This window comes from Arachis ipaensis, chromosome B9 (assembly GCF_059453495.1).
Source record: "Arachis ipaensis isolate K30076 ecotype BB chromosome B9, ASM5945349v1, whole genome shotgun sequence".
NCBI classification, from domain to species: domain Eukaryota; kingdom Viridiplantae; phylum Streptophyta; class Magnoliopsida; order Fabales; family Fabaceae; genus Arachis; species Arachis ipaensis.
The window spans coordinates 93,913,762-93,932,516 of record NC_142444.1 but is presented as its reverse complement, the minus strand read 5'-3'; the positions used below and the strand labels follow the sequence as shown (position 1 = coordinate 93,932,516).

The following is an 18,755-nucleotide window of genomic DNA, read 5'->3' as shown; positions in this document are numbered from 1 at the left end:
CTTGTGTTCCTTCCATTTTTGCTAGCTTCCTTTCCAATCTCCAACTCATTCATGCCCTATAAAGTCTGAAACACTCAACACACAGATCACGGCATCGAATGGAATAAAGGAGAATTAAAAATACGTAATTAAAGTCTCTAGGAAGTAGTTTTCAAACATGTTATAAATTCAGGAAGGGATTATAATTTCATGCTAAAACCACACAATTAAACACAATATAAACCATAAAATAGTGGTTTATCAAGGGCCTAACAGAACTCTTCAAAGAAGAAGAAACCATGGCAGCCGAAAACAAAAACAATGCCAACAATGCAAGGAAGGTGCTTGGTGACTTTACTGCACCTACTCCTGATTTCTATAGGAGAAGCATCTCTATCCCTGCCATTGGAGCAAACAACTTTGAGCTTAAGCCTCAATTAGTTTCTCTAATGCAACAGAATTGCAAGTTTCATGATCTTCCATTGGAAGATCCTCATCAGTTCTTAGTTGAGTTCTTGCAAATCTGTGACACTGTCAAGACCAATGGGGTTGACCCTGAAGTCTACAGACTTATGCTCTTTCCTTTTGTTGTAAGAGACAGAGCTAGAACATGGTTGGATTCACAACCTAAGGAAAGCCTGAACTCTTGGGAAAAGCTAGTCAATGCCTTCTTGGCAAAGTTCTTTCCACCTCAAAAATTGAGCAAGCTTAGAGTAGAAGTCCAAACCTTTAGACAGAAGGATGGTGAGTCCCTCTATGAAGCCTGGGAGAAATACAAGCAATTGATCAGAAGGTGCCCTTCTGACATGCTTTCAGAACGAAGCATCATAGGAATCTTCTATGATGGTCTGTCTAAACTATCCAAGATGTCATTGGATAGCTCTTCTGGAGGATCTCTTCATCTAAAGAAGACGCCTGCAGAAGCTCAAGAACTCATTGAAATGGTTGCAAATAACCAATTCATGTACACTTCTGAAAGGAATCCTGTGAATAAGGGGACAACTCAGAAGAAAGGAGTCCTTGAGATTGATACTCTGAATGCCATATTGGCTCAGAATAAAACATTGACTCAACAAGTCAATATGATTTCTCAGAGTCTGTCTGAAATACAAGCAGTAACAGACAGTACTAAGAAAGCTTCCTCTGAAGAAGAAGCTTATGATCCTGAGAACCCAGCAATAGAAGAAGTGAATTACATGGGAGAATCCTATGGAAACAGCTATAATCCTTCATGGAGAAATCATCCAAATCTCTCATGGAAGGATCAACAGAGACCTCAACAAGGTTTCAACAACAATAATGGTGGAAGAAACAGGTATAGCAATAGCAAGCCTTTTCCATCATCTTCTCAGCAACAGACAGAGAATTCTAAGCAAAGCCACTCTGACTTAGCAACCATTGTCTCTGATCTAATCAAAACCACTCAAGGTTTCATGACTGAAACAAGATCCTCCATTAGAAATTTGGAGGCACAAGTGGGTCAGCTGAGTAAGAAAATTACTGAACTCCCTCCTAGTACTCTCCCAAGCAATACAGAAGAGAATCCAAAGAGAGAGTGCAAGGCCATAAACACGTCTCACATGGCCAAACCTGGAGAGGAGGAAGAGGCAGTGATCTCCACTGAGGAAGACCTTAATGGACGTCCACTGACCACCATGGAGTTCCCTAAAGAGGAACCATGGGAATCTGAGGCTCACACTGAGACCATAGAGATTCCATTGAATTTACTTTTGCCATTCATGAGCTCTGATGAGTATTCTTCCTCTGAAGAGGATGAAGATGTTACTGAAGAGCAAGTTACTAAGTACCTTGGAGCAATCATGAAGCTAAATGCCAAGCTATTTGGTAATGAGACTTGGGAGAATGAACCTCTATTGCTCATCAAAGAACTAGATGACTTGACTAGGCAGAGATTACCTCAAAAGAGACAAGACCCTGGAATGTTCTCAATCCCTTGTACCATAGGCACCATGACCTTTGAGAAGGCTCTGTGTGACCTAGGATCAAGCATAAACCTCATGCCTCTCTTTGTAATGGAGAAGCTAGGGATCATTGAGGTACAAGCTACAAGAATCTCACTGGAGATGGCAGACAATTCAAAGCAACAAGCTTATGGACTTGTAGAGGATGTCTTGGTAAAGGTTGAAGACCATTATATCCCTGTTGATTTCATAATCCTAGAGACTGGGAAGTGTATGGATGAATCCATCATCCTTGGCAGACCCTTCCTAGCCACAGCAAAAGCTGTGATTGATGTTAACAGAGGAGAATTGATCATTCAAGTGAATGGAGACTCCCTTGTGTTTAAAGCTCAAGGATATCTGTCTGTCACCATGGAGAGGAAGCATGAAGAGCTTCTCTCAATACAGAGTCAAACAGAGCCCCCACAGTCAAACTCTAAGTTTGGTATTGGGAGGCCACAACCAAACTCTAAGTTTGGTGTTGAACCCCCACATTCAAACTCTAAGTTTGGTGTTGGGAGGTTCCAACATTGCTTTGAACATCTGTGAGGCTCCATGAGAGCCACTGTCAAGCTATTGACATTAAAGAAGCGCTTGTTGGGAGGCAACCCAATTTTTACTTATCTATGTTAAATTTTTATTTTCTTTTGTTATTTTATATTTTCTGTAGGTTGATGATCATGTGAAGTCACAAAAATAATTGAAAAAGCAAAAACAGAAGGAAAAATAGAATGAAAAACAGAACACCCTGGAGGAGACAGTTACTGGCGTTTAAACGCCAGTAAAGGTAGCAGAATGGGCGTTAAACGCCCAGTCTGGCACCATTCTGGGCGTTTAACGCCAGAAAAGGGCACCAGACTGGCGTTTAACGCCAGGAATAGGCAAGAAGCTGGTGTTAAACGCCAGAAATGGGCAGCAGCCTGGCGTTTAACGCCAGGATTGGCAGCAAGGGGGCGTTTTGCATGCCACTTGGTGCAGGGATGAGATATCCTTGACACCTCAGGATCTGTGGACCCCACAGGATCCCCACCTACCCCACCACTCTCTCTCTTCTTCACCCATTTACCAATAACCTCAATACCTCTTTCCCAAAAACCCCTCACCTATCAAATCCTACCATTCTCTTCACTACTCACATCCATCCTTCATAAAACCCCACCTACCTCACCATTCAAATTCAAACCACTTTCCCTCCCAAACCCACCCTCTATAGCCGAACCATACACACCCCTCTCACCCCTATATAAACTCATCTTCACTCCTTCATTTTCACACAACCTAAACACCACTTCTCCCCTTGGCCGAAACACATAGCCTACTCCATCTCCTCTATTTCTTCTTCTTCCACTCTCTTCTTTCTTCTTTTGCTCGAGGATGAGCAACCTTCTAAGTTTGGTGTGGTAAAAGCTAAAGCTTTTTGTTTTTCCATAACCATTTATGGCACCAAAGGCCAGAGAAACCTCTAGAAAGAGGAAAGGGAAGGCAAAAACTTCCACCTCTGAGTCATGGGAGATCGAGAGATTCCTCTCAAGGGTGCATCAAGACCACTTCTATGAAGTTGTGGCCAAGAAGAAGGTGGTCCCCGAGGTCCCTTTTAAGCTCAAAAAGGGCGAATATCCGGAGATCCGACATGAGATCCGAAAAAGAGGTTGGGAAGTTCTCACCAACCCCATTCAACAAGTCGAAATCTTAATGGTTCAAGAATTCTATGCCAATGCATGGATCACCAAGAACCATGATCAAAGTGTGAACCCGGACCCTAAGAATTGGCTTACAATGGTCCGAGGGAAATACTTAGATTTTAGTCCGAAAAATGTAAGGTTGGCATTCAACTTGCCTATCATGCAAGGAGATGCACACCCCTACACTAGAAGGGTCAACTTTGATCAAAGGTTGGACCAAGTCCTCATGGACATATGTGACGACAGCGCTCAATGGAAGAGAGATTCAAGAGGAAAGCCGGTTCAGCTAAGAAGGCATGACCTCAAGCCCGTGGCTAGGGGATGGTTGGAGTTCATCCAATGCTCAATCATTCCCACTAGCAACCGGTCCGAAGCTACTATAGACCGGGCTATCATGATACATAGCATCATGATTGGAGAGGAAGTGGAAGTACATGAGGTTATATCCCAAGAACTCTACAAGGTGGCGAACAAGTCCTCTCCTTTGGCAAGGTTAGCCTTCCCTCATCTCATTTGTCACCTTTGTAATTCGGTTGGAATTGACATAGAGGGAGACATTCTCATTGATGAGGACAAACCCATCACTAAGAAAAGGATGGAGAAAACAAGAGAACCTCATCAAGAGCATGAGGAAATTCCTCATCATGAAATCCCTGAGATACCTCAAGGGCTGCATCTTCCTCCACAAAACTATTGGGAGCAAATCAACACCTCCCTAGGAGAATTGAGTTCCAACATGGGACAACTAAGGGTGGAGCACCAAGAGCATTCCATCCTCCTCCATGAAATTAGAGAAGATCAAAGAACCATGAGAGAGGAGCAACAAAGGCAAGGAAGAGACATTGAGGAGCTCAAGCACTCCATAAGATCTTCAAGAGGAAGAACAAGCTGCCATCACTAAGGTGGACCCGTTCTTTAACTTGCTTGTTCTTTATTTTCCTGTTTTTCAAAAATTATGCTTTATGTTTATCTATGTTTGTGTCTTTATTACATGATCATTAGTGTCTAAGTGTCTATGCCTTAAAGCTATGAAAATAAATCCATCACCTTTCTTAAATGAAAAATGTTTTTAATTGAAAAAGAAAAAGAAATGCATGAATTTCAAATTTTAAAACAGTTTAATTATTTTGATGTGGCGGCAACACTATTGTCTTTCTGCATGAATGCTTGAACAATGCATATTTTTGAATTTGATTGTTTATGAATGTTAAAATTGTTGGCTCTTGAAAGAATGAAAGGAAAAGGAGAAATGTTATCTGATGATCTAAAAAATCATAAAATTGATTCTTGAAGCAAGAAAAAGTAGTGAAAAGCTTGCAAAAAAAAAAGAAGCAAGCAGAAAATGCCAATACCCCTTTAAACCAAAAGGCAAGGGTGATAAAAAGGATCCAAGGCTTTGAGCATCAGTGGATAGGAAGGCCCACAAGAATAAAATCCTGGCCTAAGGGGCTAAACCAAGTTGTCCCTAACCATGTGCTTGTGGCGTGAAGGTGTCAAGTGAAAACTTGAGACTGAGCGGTTAAAGTCGAGGTCCAAAGCAAAAAGAAGAGTGTGCTTAAGAACCCTGGACACCTCTAATTGGGGACTCTAGCAAAGCTGAGTCACAATCTGAAAAGGTTCACCCAGTTATGTGTCTGTGGCATTTATGTATCCGGTGGTAATACTGGAAAAAAAAGTGCTTAGGGCCACGGCCAAGACTCATAAAGTAGCTGTGTTCAAGAATCAACATACTTAACTAGGAGAATCAATAACACTATCTGGATTCTGAGTTCCTATAGATCCCAATCATTCTGAACTTCAAGGGATAAAGTGAGATGCCAAAACTGTTCAGAAGCAAAAAGCTAAAAGCCCCGCTCATCTGATTAATACTGATCTTCATAGATGTTTTTGGAATTCATTGTATATTCTCTTCTTTTTTATCCTATTTGATTTTCAGTTGCTTGGGGGCAAGCAACAATTTAAGTTTGGTGTTGTGATGAGCGGATAATTTATACGCTTTTTGGCATTGTTTAGTATGTTTTTAGTATATTTTAGTTAGTTTTTATTATGTTTTTATTAGTTTTTAAATAAAAATCACTCTTTTGGACTTTACTATGAGTTTGTGTGTTTTTCTGTAATTTCAGGTATTTTTTGGCTGAAATTGAGGGACCTGAGCAAAAATCTGATTCAGAGGCTGAAAAAGGACTGCAGATGCTATTGGATTCCGACCTCCCTGCACTCAAAGTGGATTTTCTAGAGCTACAGAAGCCCAATTGGCGCGCTCTCAATTGCGTTGGAAAGTAGACATCCTGGGCTTTCCAGCAATATATAATAGTCCATACTTTTCCCGAGATTTGATGGCCCAAACAGGCGTTCCAAGTCAGCTCAAGAATTTTGGCGTTTAACTCCAAAACTGGCACAAAAGCTGGAGTTAAACGCCCAAACTGGCACAAAAGATGGCGTTTAACTCCAAGAAAAGTTTCTACACGAAAATGCTTCAATGCTCAGCCCAAGCACACACCAAGTGGGCTCGGAAGAAGATTTCTGCATTAATTACTAATTTCTGTAAACCCTAGGCTACTAGTTCTCTATAAATAGGGCCTTTTGCTATTGTATTTACACACTGGATAAACTTTTGATCTTTGAGAGTCTTATGCACATTTGGAGGCTGGCCTGACGACCATGCCTGAACCTTGTCCTTATGTATTTTCAACGGTAGAGTTTCTACACACCATAGATTAAGATGTGGAGCTCTGCTGTTCTTCATGAATTAATGCAATTACTACTGTTTTTCTATTCAATTCATGCCTACTTCTTCTCTAAGATATCACTTGTTCTTCAACTTGATGAATGTGATGATCTGTGACACTCATCATCATTCTCACCTATGAACGTGTGCCTGACAACCACCTCCGTTCTACCTTCAATTGAGTGTATATCTCTTGGGTTTCTAATCTAAGATTGGAACCTTCATGGTATAGGCTAGAATTATTGGCGGCCATTCCTGAGATCCGGAACGTCTAAACCTTGTCTATGGTATTCTGAGTAGGATCTGGGAAGGGATGACTGTGACGAGCTTCAAACTCGCGATTGTGGGGCGTGTGACAGACGCAAAAGGATCAATGGATCCTATTTCGACATAATCGAGAACCGACAGCTGATTAGCTGATGTTGTGACAGAGCATCAGGACCATTTTCACTGAGAGGATAGGATGTAGCCATTGACAACGGAGATGCCCAACATAAAGCTTGCCATGGAAAGGAGTATGAATGATTGGAAGAAGGCAATAGGAAAGCAGAGGTTCAAGGGGAACAAAGCATCTTCATACGCTTATCTGAAATCCACCAATGAATTACATAAGTATCTCTATCTTTATTTTATGTTTATTTTCATTACCTTAAACTCCATAACCATTTGAATTCGCCTGACTGAGATTTACAAGGTGACCATAGCTTGCTTCAAGCCAACAATCTCCGTGGGATCGACCCTTACTCACGTAAGGTTTATTACTTGGACGACCCAGTGCACTTGCTGGTTAGTTGTGTGGAATTGTGACAAAGTGTGATTCACGTTTAAGAGCTCCAAGTCTTTGGCGCCACTATTGATGATCACAATTTTGTGCACCAGTTGGATATGGAGGAAGAAGCCAAAGTTTCAATAATTTTGGGAAGGCCATTTTTAGCTACTGCTAGAGCCATCATTGATGTCCAAAAAGGTGAACTTACCCTTAGGCTACATGATGAGAAAATTGTGTTTAATGTGTTAAAGGCCATGAGCTACCCACAAGAGTCACTAGGAGAGTGTATGAGGTTGGATGCAGTGGAAATTGTAGTGCAAGAAACCTTTGGTGAAGAACTTGAAGAGGTAACAGAAGAGGATTCCACATTAAACTTGGAGGCGGCCGAAATCCAATCAGCTGAAGTTCTCAGCCCAAGCACATTAAAGGAAAAGAAAGAGAAGAAAGAAGCACCCAAACTTGAATTGAAAGCATTGCCTCCCACTCTCAAGTATGCATACTTGGGAAGTGATGAAAGTTACCCAGTAATCATCAATCATGCTCTTAGTCAAGAACAGAAAGAGGAACTAATCAAGGTGCTGCGAAAGCACCAAGATGCCATTGGATGGACCCTTGCTGATTTAAAAGGGATAAGCTCATCCATATGCATGCATAAGATCCTGTTGGATGAAGATGCCAAGCCCTCCATTCAAGCCCAAAGGAGATTAAATTCAGTCATGAAAGAAGTGGTACAAAAGGAGGTCATGAAGCTCTGGCAGGCAGGGGTGATTTACCCAATTTCAGATAGCCTATGGGTGAGCCCTGTCCAAGTGGTTCCCAAGAAGGGAGGCATCACTGTAGTGCCCAATAAAAGGAATAAACTCATCCCTACAAGAACTATCATGGGATAGAGGATGTGCATTGACTATAGAAAGCTTAATGAAGCTACAAGAAAAGATCACTTCCCACTCCCTTTCATGGACCAGATGCTAGAAATGCTTGCAGGACATGAATATTTTTGCTTCTTGGATGGCTATTCAGGATACAATCAAATAGTAATTAATCTAAGAGACAAGGAGAAAACGTCCTTCACTTGTCCATATGGAGCATTTGCTTATAGACGCATGCCATTTGGATTGTGCAATGCACCAACAACTTTCCAAAGATGCATGTTGTCTATCTTTTCAGATATGATTGAAAAATTCATTGAAGTCTTTATGGACGACTTTTCAGTATTTGGGGATTCCTTCCCTAATTGTCTACACCACCTCGCCTTGGTGCTAAAGAGATGCCAAGAGACCAACCTGGTTTTGAATTGGGAGAAATGCCATTTTATGGTGACAGAAGGAATAGTCCTTGGTCATAAAGTCTCTAACAAAGGCATTGAGTTGGACAGAGCTAAAGTGAAATTAATTGAGAAATTACCTCCACCTAGTAATGTCAAGGGAATTAAGAGTTTCTTAGGACATGCTGGATTTTACAGAAGGTTTATCAGAGACTTTTCAAAAATAGCCAAGCCCTTACATAACTTACTTGTCTCTGATACACCTTTTGTCTTTGATCAATATTGCATACTGGCTTTTGAAACTCTGAAGAAAAAGCTTTTCTCAAAACCTATCATTCCCCCACCTAACTGGGATTTACCCTTTGAACTGATGTGTGATGCATCAGATATTGCTATTGAGGCAGTGTTAGGACAGAGGAAAGGCAATCTAGTGCATGTTATATACTATGCCAGCAAAGTCCTAAATAAAACCCAAAGGAACTACACAACCACTGAAAAAGAACTACTGGAAATAGTATTTAAATTTGATAAGTTTAGATCATATCTTATTGGATCTAAAGTGATTGTTTTTACTAATCATGCAGTATTGAAATATTTACTTGCCAAGCAAGAATCAAAACCAAGGTTGATAAGGTGGATCTTATTGCTGCAGGAGTTTAACATAGAGATTAAAGACAAGAAAGGAGTAGAGAATAAGGTGGTAGATCACTTGTCAAGGATTCCCTGTGAAGAAGGAAGCACACATAGCTGATGAGATATTTTGATGAGAAACGAATTTCTACCAAAACACCCAAAACTAACCGGCAAGTGTACCGGGTCGTATCAAGTAATAAAAACTCACGGAAGTGAGGTCGATCCCACAGGGATTGAAGGATTGAGCAATTTTAGTTTAGTGGTTGATTTAGTCAAGCGAATCAAGTGTTGGTTGGGTGATTTGTGATTTGCAGAATGTAAATTGCATGAAATTAAAGAGAGCGGGAAAATAAATTGCTGAAACTTAAAGGACAAGAAATTAAATGACAGAAACTTAAAGTGCAAGAAATGTAAATTGCAGAATCTTAAAGTGCAAGAAATGTAAATTGCTTGAAAAGTAAAGGGGATTGGGATGAGGATTTGCAGAATTTAAACAAGGGAAAACTAAATTGCATCAAACAGAAGAGGAAAAGGGAGTTGGGATTGAACCGGATCTTATAACAGCAAAGTAAATGAACAATGAAAGCATTAAACAGAGAATTGAAATGAGAATTTAGATCTCAGGACCCAGAGACTAGAAAACCAAGTCTAGATCTCAATGCCTTCCTAGATCCCACAAGAACAATAGCAAGGAAATTGTAAATTGCAAAGAAAAGAGATGAAGATCAAGTAACAGAAACAGAAATGCTAATTCAATTAACAGTAAAGGAAACAGAGAGATCCAAGATTGAGATTGAAACAGAATTTCTTCAATTCTCCAATCCAAGATCCAAGACAAAAGTCAAATGAAATTGAAAGCAATGAAAGCAAGAAATTAAAGTTCACTCAAGTTCAAAAGCTCTTCGAAAACTATTATGAAAATTCTAAAAGGAAAGCTCTAAAAGAAAACTCTCCAGCCAAAGCTCCCTAAACAAATTGAATTCTATCCTATTTATACACTTTCCAAAATGATCTTCAAGCCTTGAGTTGGGCCTTTGTTCTTGGTGGAATTGGGTTGAAAGAGGCCTTGGTTGATTGCTCTTGAAGATTGAAGAAGAACCGAAGTGAACCAATTGAACCGGAAATGGAGTTAGCCAACGTTGGTCTTCAACGTTAGGGTCAAAGTTAGGGGTCTAACTTTGACCCTAACTTTTCATATCAGCAAACCACATTCTTCTGGTTTAGACGTTGGCGCCAACGTTAGGGGTCTAACTTTGACCCTAACGTTGGCCTTGCTTGGTGTGATTGGTGCCAACGTTAGCCTCCACGTTAGGGGGCTAACGTTGGCGCAAACGTTGCCTACTCCCCCATTGTGATTTAAGTGCCAACGTTAGCCTCCAAGTTAGGGGGCTAACGTTGGCGCAAACGTTGGTAGCCCAGGGAGAAACTCTCAAGTTCCAACGTTAGCCTCCAAGTTAGGGGGCTAACGTTGGAGCTAACGTTGGCTACTTCCAAAGAGTGATTCATATGCCCAACGTTAGCCTCCAAGTTAGGGGGCTAACGTTGGGGCTAACTTCATGCAACCCGGTTCAATTTTCACTTATTCCATTGTCCTCTCTTCACTCCTAGCCATTCCTCTTTGCTTCAACCTTTCTCCAAGCCTTCTTCACCTATCATTGATCAACCAAACTAATCAAAGTTTTGCTCAAAATCATGAGGTATTCAATCTTCCACAATATGCAACAAATATAGTTCAAAACCTCATGAAATGGCATGAATTCACATATGGTTGGTTCAATCAAGGGAAACATGAAAATCTACTCAATTAGCTTGCTTGTAGCTTAAGAAAGTGCATAATTCTAATGAAAACAAAAGAAAAAAACTAGCTAAAATGGGCTAGGATGACTTGTCATCACAACACCAAACTTAAAGCTTGCTTGTCCCCAAGCAAGAAATGAATTTATTAAGAAGAAAGAATGAAATGGAAGAGGAAGTTCATGCTAGCAAAGTGTTATTGATAGTTCATGGGGTTTTATGTGGATATGCAAATGCTCACTTCTTATTGACTCCTAGGCCTAGAAAGTTTCCTTCAAGTTTCAAGTGACATACTGCTATGACCTCTCATTATTCCTTTATCCTTGGCTATTACTTTATTCAAAAGCTTTATTTGAGTGTCATGTGTAGCAAGTTCATTTTCTTTTTATACTTGACACATTATTCACCATAGACACTTGGCTCACATTCCTTCTTAAAACATTGATGCCCAGCACCTCTTTGGGCTACTAAATGCTTTGTAGTTAGGTTGCTCTTGATAGTGGATTTTCAGCTGATGATCCCGGGTTAGTTAACCCAAGTCACCAAGTGTTGAGGCACTCCTAAGAGCTTACTAATCCAAGCAGATCCTAGTACAAAAACATCACAGGCATATATTTCAGAGTTCAAGCTATTGGTGTCCAGCTTTATTTCTTTTTGTTTTTCTTTTGTTTTGCCACCTTTTAGCTTTCTTTGTTCTTTCTTTCTTTTTTTTGTTTTTCTTTCTAACCAAGGAATTCTATTCAATTGAGATTCATAGACAATAGGCCACTCTCTACTTAGAAGGAGATATCTTAGCTCTTTATTCACTAAAGTGAGTTATAATGCAATCACACACACCACCACTTACTTTTATTCCACTTCTAACTAACAGAGACCATTTCACTTCACATTCAAACTGTTCTTTTATTAAATTTAAAGATGCAGGGGACAACACATACTTCTTGTTAAGTGAAAATGAACACACAAGCCAACACATAAAAAACCAGCCTACAAAAACATAATTGATGCATACTACACTAACAGTTTCTGTTAAAATGGGCATATTCATACTTCCAAATTTGAGCAATTCAATACTGATGGAGTTAAATGACAATACAACCTCTTGGTGGCTCCTTCTTCTTTCATCTCAGCTAATGGTGAGTAGTCCTCCCATAAGAGTGATTGATTTTCTGCAGTGTTAATGGAAGTTGCTTGTTTCTCAAGCCCTTATGTGATTTGTTAGTGTGCAAGACTTTCTTGTAGGCGTTTGAACTTACTTTGGTGTGTGAACACCAAACTCAGTCTCTTGCCATGTTTCTTATCCATAACCATATGTGAAAGCTTAAATCTTCGCTAAAGGTAATAAAATTGAAAACTAGAAACAGACAATGCTTAAATGATTTGTCAGATTGCTTGGAGCTGGTAGCTCTTTATATAGAAAGTGAGAATGTGCTTTTAAGTAAGATTTTGGTGGAACACCAAACTTAGAATCCTTCATTCTCCCTTAATATGTTTTGGTGTGAAACACCAAACTTAGCTCCTTGCAATACATACTACTCATTTAACCTTTTTATTGAACTAACTATGAAAGAAAAGTACCTCCGGTTGGGTTGCCTCCCAACAAGCGCTCTTTTATTGTCACTAGCTTGACATCTTTCAATTCTTTTTAAGAGGGCTGTAGGTGTTGAACCTCTTTTTCCTTAACCCATTGTCCTCCTAAGTACAACTTTGCTCTGTGCCCATTCACAGTGAATTGATTCTTTGTTGCCTCATCTAGCAGTTCAATATTCCCATAGGGAAAAATCTTTGTCACCAAGTATGGGCCAGTCCACTTAGACTTCAGTTTGCCAGGGAAGATTTTAAGCCTTGAATTATACAGGAGTACTTGTTGTCCAGGCTTGAATTCCTTCTTTGTGATCTTCTTGTCATGCCACTTCTTAGCTTTCTCCTTGTATATCTTCGCATTTTCATAAGCTTCCAGTCTGAATTCATCCAGTTCATTTAGTTGTAACAACCTTTTTTCTCCTGCAGCTTGGGGGTCAAGGTTGAGGAGTTTAGTGGCCCAAAAAGCTCTATGTTCAAGCTCTACAGGGAGGTGGCAGGATTTGCCATACAATAGCTGAAAGGGTGACTTGCCAATAGGAGTTTTAAAAGCTGTCCTATATGCCCACAGTGCATCCTCTAGCTTTCTAGCCCAATCCTTTCTTGTGATTCCCACTGTTTTCTCTAGGATCTTCTTTAATTCTCTATTTGCAAGTTCAGCTTGGCCGTTAGTCTGAGGGTGGTAGGGTGTGGCTACTTTGTGAATTACTCCATATTTGTGAAGGAGTTTCTCCATTTGTTTGTTGCAAAAGTGACTACCACCATCACTAATAAGACTTTTGGGCACTCCAAACCTAGTGAAGATGTGCTTTTTGAGGAATTGGAGGACGATCTGTGCATCACAGGTGGTTGTGGCTATAGCTTCTACCCATTTTGAGACATATTCCACTGCTACCAGGATGTATCTAAAAGAATAGGAAGGAGGAAAAGGCCCCATGAAATCAATTCCCCACAGATCGAACAATTCTAATTCCAAGATAAAATTTTGAGGCATCTCATTCCTTCTTGTTAATCCTCCTGCTTTCTGGCATTCATTACATTGGTGTACATATCTTCTGGCATCCTTGAAAATAGTTGGCCAATAGAAGCCACTCTGTAGTATTTTTGCGGCTGTTTTTTCTGGGCCAAAGTGTCCGCCATAAGCTGAACCATGACAATGCCACAAGATGTCCCTCACTTCACTTTCAGGAATACACCTCCTGATCACTCCATCAGAGCATCTCTTGAATAAGAAGGGTTCATCCCATAAAAATTTCCTTGCTTCTTTAATCAACTTCTTCACTTGTTGCTTAGAGAATTCTTGCGGTATCTTCCTTCCCACTTTGTAATTTGCTATGTCAGCAAACCAAGGTGCTTGATGGATCTGCAGAAGGTGCTCATCTGGGAAGCTTTCATTTATTGGCTGGGATGCTTTTTGATTTGTTTCATGTGGTAGTCTTGACAGATGATCAGCGACCTGGTTTTCAGTGCCCTTCCTATCTCTTATTTCAATGTCAAATTCTTGTAGAAGCAGTATCCACCTGATGAGTCTTGGTTTAGCATCCTGTTTTGACATCAAATACTTAAGTGCAGCATGATCAGTATAAACTACAACCTTCGATCCTATCAGATATGATCTAAACTTATCAAATGCATAGACTACAGCTAGCAACTCTTTTTCTGTTGTAGTGTAATTTCTTTGGGCCTCATTCAACACTTTACTTGCGTAATATATGACATGATGCAAATTCCCCTTCTTTTGCCCAAGTACAGCACCAATTGCAATGTCACTTGCATCACACATGAGTTCAAAAGGTAATCCCCAATCTGGGGGTGTGATTATTGGTGCTGTTGTGAGTTTATTTTTTAAAGTTTCAAATGCATGCCGACAGTTTTCATCAAAAACAAAAGGGTTATCAAGCATTAACAGATTACTTAAAGGTTTGGCTATTTTTGAAAAGTCCTTGATAAACCTTCTGTAAAATCCGGCATGCCCCAAGAAACTTCTAACAGATTTCACATTAATTGGTGGAGGGAGTTTTTCTATAATCTCAACTTTTGCCTTATCAACCTCTATCCCTTTTCTTGAGACTTTATGGCCAAGAACAATTCCTTCGGGTACCATAAAATGGCATTTCTCCCAGTTTAAAACCAAATTAGTTTCTTGGCACCGTTTCAAGACAAGAGTTAAATGGTTTAGGCAAGCATTGAAATTATCACCAAAAACAGAGAAGTCATCCATGAAGACTTCTAAAAATTTTTCGACCATATCAGAAAAAATGGAGAGCATACACCTTTGAAATGTGGCAGGGGCGTTGCAGAGCCCAAAAGGCATCCGCCTATACGCAAAAACTCCAAATGGACATGTGAAGGCAGTTTTCTCTTGGTCCTTGGGGTCTACCACGATTTGATTATACCCAGAATATCCGTCCAAGAAACAGTAATAGGCATGGCCGGCTAACCTTTCCAGCATCTGATCAATGAATGGGAGAGGGAAATGATCCTTCCTGGTGGCATCATTCAATCTTCTATAGTCTATGCACATTCTCCACCCAGTCACTGTTCTAGTAGGGATCAACTCATTCTTCTCATTAGTGATGACTGTCATTCCTCCCTTCTTTGGTACAACTTGAACTGGGCTTACCCATGGGCTGTCAGATATTGGGAATATTATCCCTGCATTCCACAACTTCATTACTTCCTTCTGGACAACTTCCTTCATTGTAGGATTTAGCCTTCTTTGTGGTTGAACCACTGGTTTGGAATTATCTTCCAAGAGGATCTTATGCATACATACTGCAGGGCTGATTCCCTTCAGATCATCAATGGTCCATCCTAAAGCATCTTTGTGAGCTTTGAGTACATCAAGAAGTTCTCCTTCTTCCTTCTTTGACAGGGATGAATTAATGATTACTGGGAGGCTCTCCGATGTGCCAAGGAATGCATATTTGAGATGGGTGGGTAAAGGTTTCAATTCTTGTCTTCGTACATCTTCTTTCTTATCTTGCCTTTCATATTGCTCAGTAAAGGTCTCAGCCACTTGTTCCTCTGTTGTTTCTTGATTTCCTTCTTGCTCTTGAAACTTTTCTTCCAAAGTTTCTTCCACCAAACTATCTATCATATCCACTCTCACATAATCTTCTTGCTCAGGAGCGTTTTGCATTGATTTGAACACATTTATAATCATTTGTTCATTATGGACCCTGAAGGTCATTTCTCCTTTTTCAACATCAATGATGGCCCTTGCTGTGTGTAGAAATGGCCTTCCCAGAATGATTGAGTCGTTTCCTTCTTCTTCGGTATCCAAAATTACAAAATCTGCTGGGAAGATAAACTCCCCAATCTTTACTAACAGATTCTCCACAATTCCATTAGGTGTCTTGATTGATCTGTCAGCCATGACTAGCGACATCCTGGTGGGTTTAAGTTCTTCTATGGCAAGTTTTCTCATCATTGAGAGAGGCATTAAGTTGATGCTGGCACCCAGGTCACAGAGGGCCTTGTTGAGAATTATCTTGCCAATAGTGCATGAGACTACAAAGCTTCCCGGATCCTTAAGTTTTGGTGGAATACCCCGTTGGATTACAGCACTGCATTCCTCTGTGAGTAATATGGTTTCCCTTTCAAGCCAACTTCTTTTCTTGTTGATAAGATCCTTCAGAAACTTGGAATATAGAGGCATTTGCTCAAGTGCTTCGGCCAAGGGAATGTTGATTTCCAGCTTCTTAAAAATCTCAAGGAATTTGTGAAAATGCTTGTCATTAATCTCTTTGTTGAACCTCTGAGGGTATGGCAAGGGAGGAGTGAAGTTATTTCCCTGCCTTTGGTCCTTAGTTGGTCCTTCAATTACTTCCTTTCCCTTTCTTGATTTTTGTGGCTGATCTTCTTTTTCTTGAACTTGATTCTGAGTTGGCTTGCTTGCTGCCTCCTTCTTGTCATTGACTTTCTCTTCTTCAGCTTGTTTCTTGTCACTTTCCTTTGGCTTCTTGGTTGCTTCTTCATTTTTCACCAAGACTTTTCCACTCCTCAATTGTATTGCCTTGCATTCTTCCTTAGGATTTGGGATTGTGTCACTTGGCAGTGAGCTTGAAGATTTCTCAACAGAAATCTGTTTGGAGATTTGCCCAATTTGCCTCTCTAGGCTCTTCATGGAGGCTTCATGGTTCTTGGTTGTCATTTCTTGGTGTTTCCACATTTTGTCTATCAAGGTTTCCAAGTTGGTGAGTCTGTGAGATTCAGGTGATGCTTGTGGTGGGTTGTGAAATGTGGATGGTGGATGGTAGACATTTTGGTTGGTGGGTTGGTTATTAGATTGGTAATGGTTGGGGTTGGAGTAGTTGTTTTGAGGTTTTCTGTAGGGGTTTTGGTTGGTTTGCTGCTGGTTGTGGTTTTGGTTGTTTCTCAAAGTGTTTTGGTTTGAGTTTCTCTGCCATGGTTGTTGATTTTGGTTGTGATTGTCTCCCCACCTAAGGTTTGGGTGGTTCTTCCAAGAAGGGTTGTAAGTGTCACCATATACTTCATTTGGCCCAGAATTTTGGTTGTGCATGTACTGGACTTGTTCTTGTTGTTGCTCCTCTTGAGTCTCTTCACTCTGACCCCATGTGGTTGATGGCTGGCTAGTGTTGACTGCTGCAACTTGGAGACTGTCAATCCTCTTAGCCATTTGCTCAAATTGTTGTTGAAATTGCTGCTGCATCATCTTGTTTTGAGCTAGGATTGAATCCACTCCGTCTAGTTCCATTACTCCTCTTCTTTGTGATGGTTGGCGGCTTCTTTGATGAGCAAAGAAATATTGATTGTTGGCCACCATGTCCACAAGATTCTGAGCTTCCTCAGCAGTTTTCATTAGTTGTAGTGAACCTCCAGCAGAATGATCTAATGCCTCCTGAGATTTCAATGTCAGGCCTTCATAGAAATTTTGCAGCACATCCCATTCATTGAACATCTCTGGAGGGCACTTTCTGATTAAGGCTTTGTACCTCTCCCATGCTTCATACAAGGATTCAGCATCTAATTGTGTGAATGTCTGCACCTCAGTTTTCAGCCTGATGACTCTCTGGGGTGGATAGAATTTGGCTAGAAATTTAGCCACCAAGTCATCCCAACTAGTGATACTTGCTTGGGGAAAAGTTTCAAGCCATTGTGCAGCCTTATCCCTTAATGAGAACGGGAACAGCAGAAGCTTGTAAGTCTCAGGATTCACACCATTGGATTTGACAGTGTCACAGATCCTCAAGAAGGTAGATAGATGTTGATTTGGATCCTCCAATGGTCCTCCTCCAAATGAGCAGTTATTCTGGACCAATGTGATGAGTTGTGGCTTCAGTTCAAAGTTATTTGCATTGACATTAGGGGTGAGAATGCTGCTTCCACAATGTCTAGCATTTGCAAAAGTATAGGAAGCCAATACTCTCCTCTGTTGTGGTGGATTATTAACTCCTTCTCCTGGATTAGATGTATCTCCTTCCATCTCGTGGTATTCTTCCTCAGATTCTTCTTCTCCAACAATACTTTTCCCTCTTTCGGCTCTTCTTAACCTCCTGAGAGTTCTTTCGTCTTGTTCATGAAAATTGGGTATGGCTCTTTGTGTACCTGACATACAAGCAGATCATAAGAGCACACAAACCAGTGATACTTCAATCTACTGCTAGAATGAAGTTTTAGTTAGCTTAAGCAAAAATTCAAACAGTTAGTGGGTTAATCAAAGGTTAAAGAAAAATAAAGAAAAAGTGCTTGATCTAGATTACCACCTCACTTAATCATTGTCAATCTAATCAATCCCCGGCAACGGCGCCAAAAACTTGATGAGATATTTTGATGAGAAACGAATTTCTACCAAAACACCCAAAACTAACCGGCAAGTGTACCGGGTCGTATCAAGTAATAAAAACTCACGGAAGTGAGGTCGATCCCACAGGGATTGAAGGATTGAGCAATTTTAGTTTAGTGGTTGATTTAGTCAAGCGAATCAAGTGTTGGTTGGGTGATTTGTGATTTGCAGAATGTAAATTGCATGAAATTAAAGAGAGCGGGAAAATAAATTGCTGAAACTTAAAGGACAAGAAATTAAATGACAGAAACTTAAAGTGCAAGAAATGTAAATTGCAGAATCTTAAAGTGCAAGAAATGTAAATTGCTTGAAAAGTAAAGGGGATTGGGATGAGGATTTGCAGAATTTAAACAAGGGAAAACTAAATTGCATCAAACAGAAGAGGAAAAGGGAGTTGGGATTGAACCGGATCTTATAACAGCAAAGTAAATGAACAATGAAAGCATTAAACAGAGAATTGAAATGAGAATTTAGATCTCAGGACCCAGAGACTAGAAAACCAAGTCTAGATCTCAATGCCTTCCTAGATCCCACAAGAACAATAGCAAGGAAATT

The 18,755-nt window shown here is 40.3% G+C and overlaps 1 non-coding gene across 1 annotated transcript; it reads right to left on the bottom strand.

Annotated features, from left to right (window-relative positions):
- Positions 1-683: 683 nt before the first annotated feature.
- On the bottom strand, positions 684-791 carry LOC148545499 (small nucleolar RNA R71). Its single transcript, XR_015900502.1, has one exon. It is a non-coding gene; the product is annotated as a small nucleolar RNA R71 (small nucleolar RNA).
- Between the last annotated feature and the right edge of the window lie 17,964 nt (positions 792-18,755).